Raw genomic sequence first — 16,754 nt, forward strand, 5'->3', positions numbered from 1 at the left:
CAGGGTGTTTTCTGAATCTATGATTCAACAGGACTGTCTCCCTAACACATCTTGTCCACTGGATTAAAGTTACCACCTGTTCCATGACAACTATCATTAACTAATTGCTTTCTTACTATCCAGGTTACTAATTAAATTATTGAAGCATAAATACCTCAACTCAATTTTTTCTTAGGTGCCAACTACAGACCAATCTATTGATTACTACTAATTAGATTATTTTGTCTTCCTTGTCCAACAACAGGCCCACGTTTTCTCCAAGCTTCCTTTTGCAACTGGCATACTTACTAAAGTTACATTGTTCTCCTCGTCGAGACCTGGTTTATTTCCACCTGAGCTCTGGTCTTCTCCCTAAGTGCTTTAGCAAACACATCTTACATTTTACCCAATCACCACAGGTGGCTGAGTCATGTGACACTTTTTCTGAACTGTTTTCCTTGTTATATCCCCATAATACACCCAGGGTTCATTGTTCTTGATCCAAAGACCACCTGAAGACAAGTCTCTGATTTCATACTGGAGCTGAACCTTCAAGCTCCTGTATACAGGATGCAATCCTCCCTCCTCTTCTTTCCCCAGAGAAGACTGTGCCCAATGTGCACATGCTGTCCCACTCAGTTTCTGTGACTCTGCTCACACTATAGCTCTGCAACCAGTTATGAGCCTGCAATTCTTCCTTACCATTTCTCAAGATCCATATGATAATGTAAAGATACTAGAGGTAAGTCTCAGAAAGCATTTGCATATGAGCACAGACTTGTTTCATGGGAGACTTTGTCACGAAATATACTTGCTGTAGCAAAGTTAATCAATAAGGTGATCAAAGTTTGGAGGCTTGGTAGAGAAACATCCTATAGAATTAAAAACAACCTGCTTTTAACAGAAAACTCTGATCATTCAGAAACAGTCACTGGCCCCATGTAACGGCCAGTCTTGATTCTGGAGAGCAGGCAATTTTTGTGATGTACTCACGACTAATACTACAGGCGGTTGAGGCATGGAACACTTTTTACAAACCTCCTTCCCTTCCCATTTAAGTTTTTATGGGCAAAAACTGCCTATCACTTGGATAACCACAGAGCTGTCACTGAGTCACAGCACAAACCAGCCCTACTCTGTGTCTGGGTTTCATTCAGTGACCCCACTCTGACAATGAATTCTACAAGCAGAATACACAGAGTGCAAAACATTTTCTGTTTCTTTTGTTCCGTGTTTACTGGCCATTACATTCAACTTCTTCATTAGTATTTCTACAGTTTCACACTTTTATTTCCTTTGGTTCTCTTGGATGAGTTTTATCTGAGCCATGTGATTTGCTATACATGACTTACAGGACCTGCTCCCTAAGATTCACTGTAGCAATATATCCATCACTCTGCTATTTTCATATTTGTCTGTCAAAGCCATTACCCTCCAAAATCTTTTAAAGTCTTTCTTTTTTCCCCGTAACTGTTTTGTCCATATGTGCCATTAACAGCGATCCATTGTAGCTTGTCACTGTAGCCACAGTATTCTCCATATTAGCTTCTCTGTGTTGCCCTCTAGTTTCTTCACCAAATCTGTTTGGATGGGTGAGGCTTACTGCAGCCTACGCTGTCTCAGACAGTCTCTTTAACAACCGTTTCATAATTATTAACCTGTTCACTTCAACCCAATCCACCAAGTACATTGTAAAGAAGAAAAACTTCTACAAGCATTCCACCTTCTCAGACAAATTGTTTAGAACATCTGCTTTTTAGCCACATAGTCTGTAAATGCAACCATATCCAGGGTCTGGTGCTTCGCTGTTTTCATCCTGCCAAAGAAATAAATGAAAGTGTGCCTCACTCTGCAGGCACTTATCAAAGGTGATCACCCAGCCCAAGATTGGTGAAGACTTACTAGAAACATATCCATCTATACAAGCTAACAAATACTTCAAATAGTTTCTACAAGAGCTGTTGTCATCATTGCCGTGGTTTGCAGACTGGTTTAGATGCTATTCATGGACTATTGATGTTCCTCTCTAAATTGCATGAAGTTATAAACACAGGAGCATTATCATCTTATTTTCATCAGGCAATCCTCAGTGGTGCTTAGAAGGATTATTTCTTCTTAATGGGAACTCTGACAAAAGTGCACAAACCTCATCTTTCACTGGCATCAATTTTTCTAGTGTAGATTGAGAAGAAAGCTTCAGCTTCTGCCACATTCCACAGTGCATCACAATGTACCAACATGGAGAAAGTGCCTCAGAAGCTTACACTATAAGTATCTGCTTTTGGCTATAGACAAAGACAAAATACTGTACTAGATGGTGTAGTCTGATCTGTCAGGACTAATTTAATTTTTTTACATTCTTGCCTTTCTGACTCAAGTAGAGGCTAAAAGGGTAATGTGAAGGCCCTGTCTGCTACATACACTGTCTTTCTGCTCAGCAGCTGTTTGCAGCCTACTGAGTTGTGCTCTACTTCCTGGATAATTTGGTTGCTCTCTGTAGAACTACGATTTTATGAGGGGGAAAAAAATAGATCTGTGAGTGAGAAGCAAAATTTCCTCCTGCCTGTATTAAAGGTGACCAAGGCCACAGCAGGAGAAAAGCTGCAGAATACGAAGAGTGGTTGCAGTGACGGAAAATGGCATACATTGGTTTTCTGTCCACAGATAGGGGAGAATTGGGTAAAAGGCTGAAAAGTAATGCCTTTTGGTAAAAGGGTGCTGTCATCATGATCAATAGCTGCAGTGACAACCCAGACTTCTGTGAACTGATAGTAACAAACACGAACATTTCCCATTCAGATAAATTCCCCTGGGGATAGATGGCCTGTTTGGCTTGAAATATGCATTCTTTATTATTTCTTTGCACCAGTTGTGTTGAAATAGTCAGTATCCCTTCTTATCTTGCGGTAGCAAGACTTTGGGACTAATGATCAGAAGACTATACTTCAGGTATACTATTCTATCATATTCAGATAAATTATTTTCCTTAATACTCAGACATATAGTCTTAGGGAAAATAGGACTACATGTAAAACATAAAAATACAAGCCAAACAATTTATTCCCCCATTAACTTGAGAGGTGTCTGTCTATCCCCCATTTTTTTATTTAATATAACACTAGTTTATTGCTTTATGAAATATTTATGTTCTGACAGGCCTCCTCTATGGACCTCTCTAAGGCGTATTGCAAAGCCTGCTTAGTTTTTGCACTGTGTTCAGGATTGTCTTTTCATAGCAGAAATAGTGAGCATTATTTGTGCAATGGAGTAGCTCATGCTTTGTGATGGTTTAAGGTAATGTGAAGTGAAAGTGGCCCGACTATACAAGCATTAAGTTTATCTGTTAACAAGGTAGTCTCTCAGACAGTATGTTGCATTGCCAGCAATATTATTGTTTCATGCACTCAGCCTGGCTGTGTCTACCATTCTAGCAAAATGTTTAAATACCTATAGACGAACTGGGATGTTTTTTATCTTAACACCCCCCCCACAGCTACAAACCCTTAATACTATTTGCTATGTTTTCTTTTAAAACACGAAATGCTTACTGGATTTTAGGAACATAACATCACCATTCCAGTGACCTACATTTATCTACTGAACTGGACAGGAACAGCTACTGAACAGATATAGGCACTACAAAAAGTTGGACATGCTCTTAACAGTTGACCTGGAAAGCCTGCACAACCTTCCAACACTTGCTATGCACTTCCTTTTCTCTTTTCTACCTAGAGCAGGACCTCTGCGTATGCTACAGAACAGCTCATGCAACTGCAGACTTGGATTTGATTTGAGCTACTGACTATTGCCTGTGAGCATTCACCTTCTCTATTCTAATGCAAGCTACAAGTCAAAACTCACCTAGGGTCAGTTTCTGAAAATAAATTACATATACTTTCCCACATGTGGATGTTCCTGAGGATTCGTAGCACTGCTTTCTTTTTTCACTGCATGACTGAAAAACATTGGTAGTGTGCTGTGGAGGAAATGTCTCCTACTCTTCACCCCTCTGATACATAAAGGGGTCTCAGCTCCAGCCACCACCTTCTTTAAGTACAAAATCCCCAGGAAAGAAAGTAGGGTGGTTTTGTTTTTTTGTTGGGGTTTTTTTGTTTGTTTTATTTTTTATTTTTTTTTTTACAAAGAAACAGCCAACTGACAACTGATAAACACAGCGAGCAAACAGCTGCCTCAGTATATCAAGACTATCAAGACTCTTGCCTTAGTATTAGCATAACTTTAGTATATTTATTCACTGTGACTAGAAAGAAATAAGTAAAAGTAATGGAGAGACTCATTTTGTGCCTGGTAGGCTGGTATTTTCTTTGCTGCTGTCCACTATTGACTAGATCACACTGACCATGATGCTTCAACACTGTAATTCATCAGACAGATGCTGACTAGCTACTTGTCCATTGTTTATTTATGAGCAGGAAAAGATTTCCAAAAGTGTTCAGATAATTAAGAACCCAGCAATCAATACATATATATTTCTTTTTAGATTACAAAATAATAAACCTAAGTTAAATTATATTTTGTTTTACGAGAGACAAAAAAATGAACCCTCAAGGGGGCAAACAAACTGTTGTTACTGAAAGAATTACCCATTCAGGATGGACTCAGCCGCCTAACTCCTCATTAACTATTTATCAGTTTCTTGGAAGGGAAAATCTACTATACAGTGAATTCCCATCAATATTTAATATAGCAGTGCCTGAAGTGCTGGACTGAGTTTCTCACTTGTGCAGACAGCATAAGCAAAGTGTATACTGCCACATCTCTTAATGGGGGAAATTTCAGCTAAACCCCAAGGCCTCTTTCTTTAGTTATGGTTTACCTGACATACTTCTTAGAATTGTTCATGACCTGTTGCTGAGCATTTCTGCAGGGTCCATGCCAGTCTTTTCCTTGAACAGCAAGTGCACTTATTGATCATCAAGCAGTTTAACCTAAAACTCAAACAGACACTGTGTTGACCTAGCGATACCATCTTCTGCTTTGGACATACCACCTTCTGTTAGCCTTGCTAGCTGTCCATCTATTTGTTTGGGGTTTTTTATGTAATAAAACTATCATATCTGATGGCGGGTTTTGTCTTACTGCCCTAGTTTTGGTCCCTTACATATAAAACACACACTATAAAAATAATTGCACTGTCTTGATTAATATAATTTTCTTTCAGTTTCAGAATCATTCATCATAGTCAGAAAACTTCACCAAAAGATTGCTAGCTCTTTTGCTATTTCTATACTGTCTGCTTGCCTGTCTAGTTCCTAATTATAGACATTCTGCCATCACAGTTAAATTTACAGCTTCAAGTTTACAGGTATATTGGTTTTTATCACACTTTCAGCCAAGCCTCAGTTCTCAGGCTTTTCCATTTTTCTCTGTCTAGAGCCAGTTCCTGACTTTGTGTGACACTGCAGCGGGAACAAATGTACACATTAGTGCTTTATTCTGACAGTGTCACATCTGTCTAACCTGTCCTGAAACAGAAGTATAGAAACTCATTTTGGACTGCTCTGGGCAGAAGGTTGTCATGACATTTGTGAAGTCGAGACTGCGAAGATGCTGCCTGCTGAAGAATACTGAATGTTCTTGGTCTCAGAACCCACAGCTATTCCCAAGAAAAGTAGTTGGGATTTTTTATAGCTTCAAGGCATCAGAAATTGCCATGGGTCAGCCAGAGGTGGAAGAGAATCCATCAAATATGAAATATTTAAAAAACTAATAAATGAACACTATTTTTTAAGATTACCAAAACTGCTTGCTATTTTCTTACTTACTCTATCACTCTATTCACTGCAACCTAATGACTGCTTTGAACTGTCTGCAAAAATACCCTGCCATAAGCCGAAGATAACCAAAATATTCTTCTTCCCCACAGGCTTGAACACAGTAGCCTATTTATTCCCACTTGGGCATGAAATAATCTCCGTTACCTAGCTGCCACAGCAGCTAACCTAACAGCAACAGACCTAGAGAAAAAAAAAGTGAAGTGACTTGCCTGTTCTCAAAGCTGTCAGTCATACACAATAAGCTTCCAACACCTTAGCAGCCAGTGGTAATATGATATAAATTTGCCCCTTTTGATCTGATTTCGCTTACAGCGTCAGAATATTTTGCCATTTATTCCTTTTCTCTGGCTGCTCATATTGCTCCATGATGATCTCTCTTTGTTTCATTTTGCAGCCATTTGGGAACATGGAATGGCAACACGCCATGAAGACTGGGCTTATTCTACTTCATTCCACTTACTCAACTGTTCCACCTCATTCTTTTAGTCTCCTCAAGATTTATTAGAAAGTTTTATCTTATGTAGCATGCAGTCCTTCTGCCAGATGTACATGGAAGCTTTTAAAACTAAAAGCAAAGTCTGTCAAAGGAGTTGCCAATGATCTTTTTACAAGATTGACCTGTTAATCTAGAGCTGTCACTCAGAATGCAGAACTCATTGTATTTCTGGCAGGACATTCCCCAAGAGCACATGGCTTGACCAAAAATGTCTAGAATTAGCAAAACACATACACAGCTTTTAGGCTACCATTAGAAATAACAGCATCTTATAAAATTTAAAAAAAATCTATTATAGTATTTACCAATTGCTGTTATTAATTTTCAGGTGAAGGCCTTGAATCAGAAAGCTAGTAATGCCTATATTTCTCTTTCCATAAGTATTTTTTGAGGAGAATACAGTACATATCCATCAGACCTCAGATGATCATGTTGTATTTTACAAATTTGAGTTATTGGCTGGAGAATTCTGGATCCATAACCTTGTGAAAAGACTTACAGTCAACCGTAGACAGCAGGAAATCATCTGAGGGCATTACCATCAACGTCCACTTCTGCTGGAAGTCTTCTGCCCACTTGTATCTCTCCCTGCTAGTATGGTTTATAAACCAGAGCTTACATTTACTTATACCAGTTTGCCTACTTCACAAATGCATTTGAGTATTAATGAAATGTATATAATTGTATATGAAATGTTAGTTATGCAGACTGAACATTTATTTGTCTTTCCCTCAGATATTAAATTACAATGTGCTAAACAATTAGCTTTCATGCACAACTCGTTGATTTGGAAAAAGCTTTAAATTATTGTCCTGGCTCTATCATTTCAGATAAATTATTTTTCACTGGGTTTAGAGCTCAATTAAAACTGTGAGTTTCCAGTGAATACTCACCTCTCAAGAAATTAGTAGGGCATTTCAGAATGGACATTTCATCTTGGAATGAATCTTCAGAAATGGCAACCTGTAGGCATAAGTGTAAGAAGAAGCAGGAGTGATGGGACACTCTTATCTGAAACAGAAGGTTTCTGCATCCCTGCATCTGAGGGATGGAGAAAGAAGGAAAGACTTGTGACATAGTTAAAATAATGACACTTTACACTCATCAAATACCATCTTACTCCTAGGTCTGGTGTGTACACCTGGGAACAGGAGAAAACCTACACACTGTACTACAGGAGGAGGATGGCAAGCAGCAGTGGAAAGGGAAGGTCCTTTTTCATTTGTGAGGATTCTTTTTCATGTTCATTTGTGACTTATTCTGTGTCCAAGAACACAGTTTGATAGCATATATTCACTCAAAGGTCAATATATAAATATTCACTCAGGCATTACATGTATGTGGTCTCCTCAAGTCCTCAAGTCAGATGTAGTAACAATATTATCTCAGTGTGGAAGAATAATTCATTTAGCCTACTCATGCATTTCTAAAGCTATTAGAATAAGTCATAGTCCAGTGTACTTCCCAGAGGAATACTGTGGTCTTAGATTGCTATTTACTTCGAGATCTTTGCCTGAAAGGGGTTAAAATAAACCTTAGCTGGGGTTTGAAGCTTATCAGTCTTGGTTTGTTCATCTCTGCTGTTTAAGGTAATGTAAGAAGAAGGCCATAATCCATTTATGGAATGTATTCCAACAGATTTTTTTATTAAAACACTTCTCAAGTTTGACTGATACTACTTAGTGGCCCTGGTGATGTTCCTATTACATTAAGAATGTGAGAACAGATGCACCAGGTCAGAAAAAAGGTTTTGTCATGTCCAGTGTCCTGTCATGAGAGTTTCATCAGGGACACTTAGGGAAAAAAAAAAAAAAAGTGTCAGGAAAGGATGAGTATAAAAAAGTCCTGGTTAGCTAACACATTCCGACTTCACTGCTAGAAGTACCTAGTTTAATGTATAGATCTCAGTTGCATCTTTATTATGTTGCTTCTTCAGAATGGTGTATAGCCTGTACCATCCCTGCTGCTTTCACTCCTGATGACCTCACTAGTGCATTAGCTGAAGTGCACGTATCTTAACATAATTGTCTTCCTCTCTCTGTGGAAATAACTGCAAAATCACTAAGGGTCAGGTCATGTCAACTATAACTAATCAACAAACCCACACAACGGAAGAAGACTCGGAGGAGATGGCAAAGACATGCTCATGAAGTTCAGGGAAGAACACAGGGAGCGACCACAGCCGTTGTAAAGAAAGCAGAGCTTACCCCAGCACAAAGGGGGCATTAGGTTGTCCTTTGGTTTAGATAAATGGATCAAATAGTTTTGTAAACGGCCTTCCAAGAGTTAATAAAAAAGGTGTGAATGTCTTCCTCAGCCAGCCAGACCATCATACGGGAAATGTACAAGTGACTCAGCCTAACTTGTATAAAAACTGAGCTGCCAACAAAATGAACTCTGAAGATACCAGGAAGTTTGAGTTGCCTTCAGTCCATGTGTTCCTTCCCATTGACTGAGGATACCCAGCACCAGCATATAGAGACTGGTAACTAAAACAATACTTTTATTGCTATTTGACCATATATTGCAATTGCTTTATTATCCTTGTGTTGCCGTTTCAGTATAATGCTGTATCACTCCACTGAATCAAAATCCTATGTAATGTCAAGTATCTTAAAATAAGTGAATTTGGTCTTAAAACATGAAAACTGTCCTAGTGTGGAAAATCTAAAAGAACCTGGTCAGAGAGTATTGGACTCTTAACATCAACTTAATTCAATAAGACAGAGGCAAAACTAATTTTTAACATTTTGATTTGAAACATCTTCTAATTAAATTGAAACACATGCATTCCAAGACTGTAAATCCCATGAAGGAAGAGCAATCATTTATGGATACAGCTAGCAAGGATGGCAATAAGATTAAATTATGAGGAAATGCAGTCTGAATGTTAGAATAAAAATCTTCATGGTTAGATCTGCAACATTATGGAATAGCTTCTGAAGAGAAAGTGAAAATTTTCCTGTTGTATTTTCCTGCCAAAGGTTTTCCTTAGCATTTGAAACTCCACCAGAAAAATCACTAAGGACCACACAAAAGGAGTTTGTCCATCTCTGTTTTAAATAGTGTGTAATTTATTTTAAATCTACTATATATGATTGCAATATTTTTTTCTAACTCTAATACGAGTCTTTGGTTTTCTTGTTACTGATGTCTTTACTATTTCCTACTTTTAAAGACAAAGAAAGTCGAGAATATGATTTATGTTATTAAATGGGAAATATGCATATTTTCAAGTGGCAGAATCAGGCTGTGGTGACCTAACTAATGCAGAATGAAAAGAACTGAGTAAAATGCAGTTTACTCATTGTTCAGATTAGTATAAAGACAGAGGTTCCAGAGGAACAAATCAAGGAGACAGCGTTCTTGAAGATTGTGCTAGTCAATTTGAAAAAAGGCAAAATTCATGACAGAGGCAGAGGAAAAAATAAAAAAAAGTTGTATGAAAGAAATTCTTGTAGGATGCAGTTATTGCCTGGGGAACACAGAAGTGCTAAAACATGTAAAACTACAAAAATAAGGTGCACAGAAAGGCTACAGACTCATACTTTTAGACTCTTCAAAATTTTAAATGTATTCCTGCTACAGTGGAACACATAGATTTTTGCATGCTAGTCCAGTGAATGAAGAATCTGATATCCCTCCATATGATGCTTGAGTGGATTAAAATGTAGCAAATCTTTCATTTATGCTACTCTTATTTAATGCACAAGTAATGAAATAGAGAAAACATCGGTCATTTTGGCAGACCAATAGGCTAAAAGGCTGTTTTAGCACTGCTTTTCTCTTTAGGGTGAATAATTAAGCGCTTATGAGTCTCTTCATATGTCTGACTCAATTTTACTCTTAGAGGTAATGCATAGGCAGAGATGTAGGTAGAGAAATACTTTTCTGTGAGAACTGTGAGGGTCTCTTACCTTTTATTTGGCTTGCTGAATCCATTTGCATCCCGTTCCAGTATCCACACCAAAATATGCTGAAAATTATGAAATTGTTCTGTGAAGAACTCCAAAAATTAATGGAAAACTGAAAAGCAGGTTACTATTGATCTCCTAGAATCAGTCAGTTGGTCCAGTTTATCAAAGAGATTTTTCAGAAGGAAACATAAGCATCAGTTAGAGGAGATACAACATCAGAGCACTTATACATAAACAGACAAAGGCTAGATGAAATCAAAAGGGATAAAAGCTGTCGCTTTGCAAATTTGATCCAGTTGTGGAACAACTAGTTTTATGGTATCACCAGGTTACAGCTGTCCAAGGGTATCAGATTGTCGATCCCTCGAACTTTTTAAATCCAAGACTAGACATGATTCAAGGTGAGAGACTCTTCAGCAGTCACACAGTCAAATGCAGTGAATTTATACAGATACTAATATTCAAGATTGGATGAATTATTACAACAGTCCTTTCTGGCATTTACAATTCTGAGCCTAAAAGTAATTAATTTTTTTTTAAATTGAATGCCTTTTACCCAAGGGATTTTAAGTGCTTAACAAACACTAATAAATTAAACCCCTCAACATTTGTAAAAAGTAGTTAATTATTACTAAATCTGCTTTGCAGATATGTAAGATGTGGATCAGCGAGGTTAAATGATTTGTCAAAGGTTGTGCAACAAGCAAATATCAGATCTGGACTCCTGGAAAATCTAGGGTTTGAGTACTCTTCTAACTATGATAACTATATTATATTCTGGATAGAACAATGTTGATATTTTCTTAGCAGTCAGGTGGCATTAAGTAAGTATCTGCAATGATAAAGAAAAAGATCGGAAGAGAATAGGTGAGGGGCTGGAGTGCTGATCCAAGAAGCTGAAAGGTTACGTAAAAAGATACCAACAAAATAATACAGTTTATTTAACAAAACCAGCTGATGATACTGGTAAGCATTGGGGTGAAGTGTTTTTTCTTTGTCGAAAAAAGATGGTGAAGACTTTAAAAGGTACTATTTCTTGAAGCTACTCAGAACAGACAGCATGCTCTGACTTTCCACTCCCTATCTGATTAAATGCAGCTTGGTGCTGCCTGGTATCAGCATGCATGTTGTTCTTAAACCCTGGCCTGGATTATGCTACATTAAACTCGGCAAAATTCTCACTAAAGTCAGTAGTAAAACTCTTCCAGACTCCAGTGTTTTAATTTGTGTCACTCCAAACTTTCAGTCCAAATTAGAGTTTGCACTGCTACTACATTTTATTTCTCCCCTTATGCTTGCCTGGGGAGTAATTCCTCTCTTGCTTGCAGCATCCTATTAAACTGGCCCACAGAGAATCTGTGAAAATGGAATGAAAACTCTAAGCCATGCCTTTCATGGTGATTTCTCTGCAGCAAACTTCCTGAGTTGAGGATCTTGGTCCTAGTGCTGTCCCTGATAGAAAAGTATTTTGGGTACTGCTGCCAGTACAGTAGTATTCCACAGTTCTGGTTTCTTAATGAGGTGACTCCTACAGAAACCATGATACTATTAGGCAAGTCTTCCTGTTGACTATTCAAGAACAGCAGAGGAAAACACATAAAAAGGAACTGTAGGTTTCAGAACTAAAACATCATAATGTTGTATTTATGGGTAACAGCCTGTTGAGTGAGTAGTGATTTTTAATCCACAGCTACCCCTAACTTCAGAGACCTACAGAAAAGTCACAGCAACAGACTTGAAGCAGATGCTCCTAGAAAAGTACCAAACTCAAACACCTCGGTCTTACCATGAAAAAAATAGAAAAACAAAACCCACAACACTCTAAATATGGCATTTTATAGTTGTTCCAGCAGGGCCACTCATGCTTCGGGGTGGATTGTCAGTGTCTAGTGGTGATTCTTAGAAACATAAGAATTCAACACAGGAAAGGATATTCTAGGACTGAGACCATGAATTCAACACCTTGCTACTGTAGGCAACTTTGCCTCATATCACTGTTTGAATAACCATGGGCTAGTTCATCACTGCTAGGTTGTCATGATTTCTATGCCTGCTTGAATCATCTCCTGTTTCCATATAATGTCAAGTAAAAATGCTAATATAGGACTGAATGTAATATGTTATTTCATTCTAACTCACACTCAGTCTCATATATTTTCCTTTGTTTACAACCAACTATATTTTCCATATATTCTCCTGCATATTCCTTGACTAAGCAAGATTTATCTTCATACCTGCAGAATGCAACAAATCAAAGAATTTTCTTTCATACTTTGGAGAGAAACTTGCAAGCTTCTGAGATCCATGAAAATATATACCTTTTTTTCTGTTAGCTGCAAATAAAACACAACTATGTTAGGAGACCCGGCACAGTATTCCAAGACTGAACATCACTGAATTGCATACTGCAAATAGTCTGTTTGGTGCCGTTAGGTTACTTACTTTGAGTGAAATCCAGATCTCACTGATGTCCAGGCGGAATTTTGTCTCTTTCTTTCTAAGCAGACCAAATGAAAAACTCCAACTTTAAAAGGTCTAGGCCCATACACACAACTGAGAAGTTATTGGCAAGTCAGGCTGAATACTTTCAAACAATTGTTATGCATATGCAGTCCAAACAATAGTATATTGTGGATGTGGAAATTCTGTGCAAGTCTGACCTCTTTACTGCTTCTGTGTCTTTTGATGTTAAACAGCCACTTCTTTTAAAATGTATGCTATTAAAATACAGACTGTTCTTACAAATCAGTAACAAAAGCAAAGAGAAGATAGAGAATATTAAGGCAATACAAGTGCAACTACAGCTGTCAAATGTAACCTGACTTGCTTTTTATGTGCTGTTGCTTAAATGAGTGTAAGAAAAACAAATAAATAACAGCAGATGAGGAAAAGGGCAAAGGACAATATAAGTATCTTGGGAAAACAATACAACAAAGCATCTGTTTTTTTCAGCTCTCTAAATGGCCGACATGCAGAGTACAGTTCTTTTCCAATCTTTTCTCTTTTTAATGCTTAAATATATTCCATCTATGCTTAGAGAAATAATGAACCGACAAATAGATGATACTTTGAAGCGATTAACTGTCTGCTGCAGAAGAAACTTGATCAACTGCAAAATAACCCAAAAACTGAGTGAACTTATTATTTATAGATCCTTTCCAACAGAAAAGCAATATAGTCAAAATTAAGTAGTCTTTCTTTGAAAATTGTAGTTATTTTGATAAACAGTGCTGTCAAAGCAACAAACATGAATGCCACAAACTCTAGATCATTCACTTTCATGTAAGGTTTACAAGGTTTCTTGTGAGAATACTTCAGAGTTAAAGTATGTCTTCCTTGGGGATCACACAAGCATTTCATTTTTGTTTTGGCATTGGGCCCATTGTGTTTATGAGGTTCTTTGGAGAAGTGGAATTGATTACTATAAAGGAAAAAAAGAGAGTTACTTATTTTAAACCATGATTACAACCTTTCAAGATTTTTCAGGAAAAAACTACATTTTTTTCTAGATATATATGAATAAAAAGGGACTTTGCTGCAAAAAAAAAAAGCTTTAGGGTTCCATATTTAGCCTATCAGGCTTTATATTGTAGGGTTATTTATCATGCTATAGTGATATCCTTTGCTGTTTTGCCAGTTACACTAAATACCATGTCCTACATTTTCTTGATCTACAATACACAGTATTTTTGTTGGCAACCAGAAGATTGCAGGTAAAACTTCAACTCAATTGAATATTCTTTGATTTTTTTACATAAGCTTTTCAGTTATTAATGAAAATTTAAAAAGCTTTTTATTAATCTTGATTTCTCATCTATCACATTTTTAAATTTACACTACAGATACAAGCATACCTTTAGGACTTCTGAAAAAGTCCTAAAGACTATGCAGTGGAGCATGGACTTACAGGTACAAGCCATGCAAGAGAAGCTTTGCTGTGGCAGGTCTGCATGATACTAGCAGAACTGTGTGATGTGTGTTGCTATAGCTTTTGTCCTAAGTGATTTGCAAGCCACTCTTTCTGATAATTTGCATGGATTCTGGGCACAATCAGTTATATTTTATAGCGAAAGATTAATTTTCTTTTACTGTAACTCGTGGAAGATTTAGGCACTGTAGGCCTAATCTTGTTGAGTCTAGTCCCATAAAGCTCTAGGCATCCTTTACTGCACCAAAATACTGAAAAACGAGTATGTTCAGTGTATGACAGTCTCGGTGCATTCCAGGAGCAGGAAGTTTAAGTGAGCACTACTATACAGCAGTTGCAATGTTAGCGGTGCAATGTGAACAAAGAACATCCATTCTGCTGCTTACTAGGTGTCTTGGTTTAAGCCCAGCCAGTAACTCAAATCATGCAGATGAACACGAAATTTAACCTCAGGGATCTGTGGCAATAAACTTGATAAAGTTCTGATACTCTAATACATGTTAAATGAATGTGAAACTGGTTAAATCCTAGGTCACTTGGTAACAAAAAAACCCCGATGTGATTGCTGACCCCATACGTTGAGTGTCACATTCTGATTCAATTTGTCCAGGGTTTTTTCCCTTTTCCCTTTTCCTCTCCACCCCCTTGCTCAGAGAAGATACAGCAACATTTGCACAGCAGAAAATACCAATTTTCACTAAAAATGAAAACTTTTTTACTGTTGTGATAGCAAATCTGTTGATTTCAACATTAGCCTTTAAAGTAACATGATTTTCCGTATTCCATTTTCTACCATATGCCTATTGACAAAGGATTTCAGAAGTATAAAACAATTACAGTTTTTGTTTTGTTTATGCAGAAATGCTAAATGCTCTAGTGCAAAGAATATACAGTGGATTTTACTAGATATTAATGACCTTTTATAAAGAAAAAAATCTGTTTATGAATTCTTTTCATTATCATATTTTCACACTTTCATGATATATCAGTAATTGTCTGATTCTTGATTTTGCCATTTCCTCTCCTCAACTGTAAGACAATCTTACATCTCAGAACTGTCCTTCAGTCATCTGGTAGCTGGATTCCACTATCTATCTCCTCTGTTTTCTTCACTTTGAAATGTAAGTTTTATATAATCAGTTCTGAGAACACCTTTCCAATGTCAAATACAAGATGCATGTCTTTGGAGTGCATATGGCAAAGGTCCAAAAGAAGAACAGTAAAAAGCAAATGATGCCAAAAATATATGAAATTGATTTCTTAACTGTACAGGTCTTCTGTAACTTCAATTTCTAAAAGTAATATTTTAATGAACAATTTTCATTAAGCACTGCAGTCTGTACAAAAGCTAAGCTGAGATGGAACATGTTAAAAAAAAAAAAAAAAAAACAAAACCAAAACATAATGAAACAAGAGGGATCATGAGTGCCAAAAGAGACAATGTCAAAATCTAAGTTTTTGACATTATCATCCAAGAAAATAAAATTCTCGTATTTTCTACTCTAATGATACAATGCTTTGCAAGGCTACGGCATGGCTGATAAGGCGAATAGTATTTACTCAGAACTGGCACAAAGCAGACTTTGTCATTCATACTTTTGTAATGTTTTCATAAATTCGCTCTCAGCTACATCCACAGCAGTTTCACTGACAATGATACCATAATCAAAGTCCTGATAAGCAGGCTTAAAAATTTTTAACCTGATTCCTTTTCAGCTTCTGGCTTTCCATGACAATTATCAGACTGGCATTTGTCAAGCTGATGCCTGTTTTGTTGGCATAGTTCACACATGGCAGCTAATTCTGCTGGGTTCTTGTTTGGCTGAGTCTAATCTCTTGGAATTGAAGAGTCAGCCAGATTCGGTATACCGTATACAATGCAAAAGGCTGCTTATGAAAACTACCACAGAAGCACTATGTTAGTAGACCCTGATAAAGAAGGTTAAGAAAATGTTCTTCTAGTCCCTTCTCTCATGCTCCTGTCTTGAAAGTTGTCCATTAGTTGCTTTCTAAAATGTTTTTGATAACTCTCCTCCTTCTGTGTGCTGAAATTGACAGAAATATAAGTCTGCAAATGTCAGGTACTCAAGTCAAAAAACACTTAGGGTTTACTTTTCAAACTCTGCTCTGCAAACTGTGCAGAAATGTATTTTTAAGTTAACAGATGGATTTTCTTAGTCACATGATTCTAAGAACTGCCTTTTTCATTAAAAACTCTGTTGTAGTACAAAGAGCATAGCTAAAAACATTGTGTCTTCCATATTGCCTACAGTAAATGTGTCTACAGCATTTTAACAATGAAACCTCTGAGATCTCTTTCATCCAACTACGACCCTCCCAGGTGCATAGCTGCACAACAAATGTCTCTAGAATTTCCTTGCTAATTGTAATAACATGAATCATTCTTGTTTCTGTTTGTTCTTTTAACCCGGTAAGATTTTCTCCACAACGTAAAGGACCTTGTTCCATTGCCGCAATACCAGTGCCATGCCAAAAGTTGCTCTAACAAGTAAACACCACTGGTGAGAACCCACACACAGCAGTATCCACTTGAGGTAACATCTATGCCATGCCAACAGCCATCTTGAAGTCTATCACCTGCATAGACCATGTGCCTTTCATGGCATGTAAGAAAC

The sequence above is a fragment of the Psittacula echo genome, assembly GCF_963264785.1.
Source record: "Psittacula echo genome assembly, chromosome: Z".
Classification (NCBI taxonomy): domain Eukaryota; kingdom Metazoa; phylum Chordata; class Aves; order Psittaciformes; family Psittacidae; genus Psittacula; species Psittacula echo.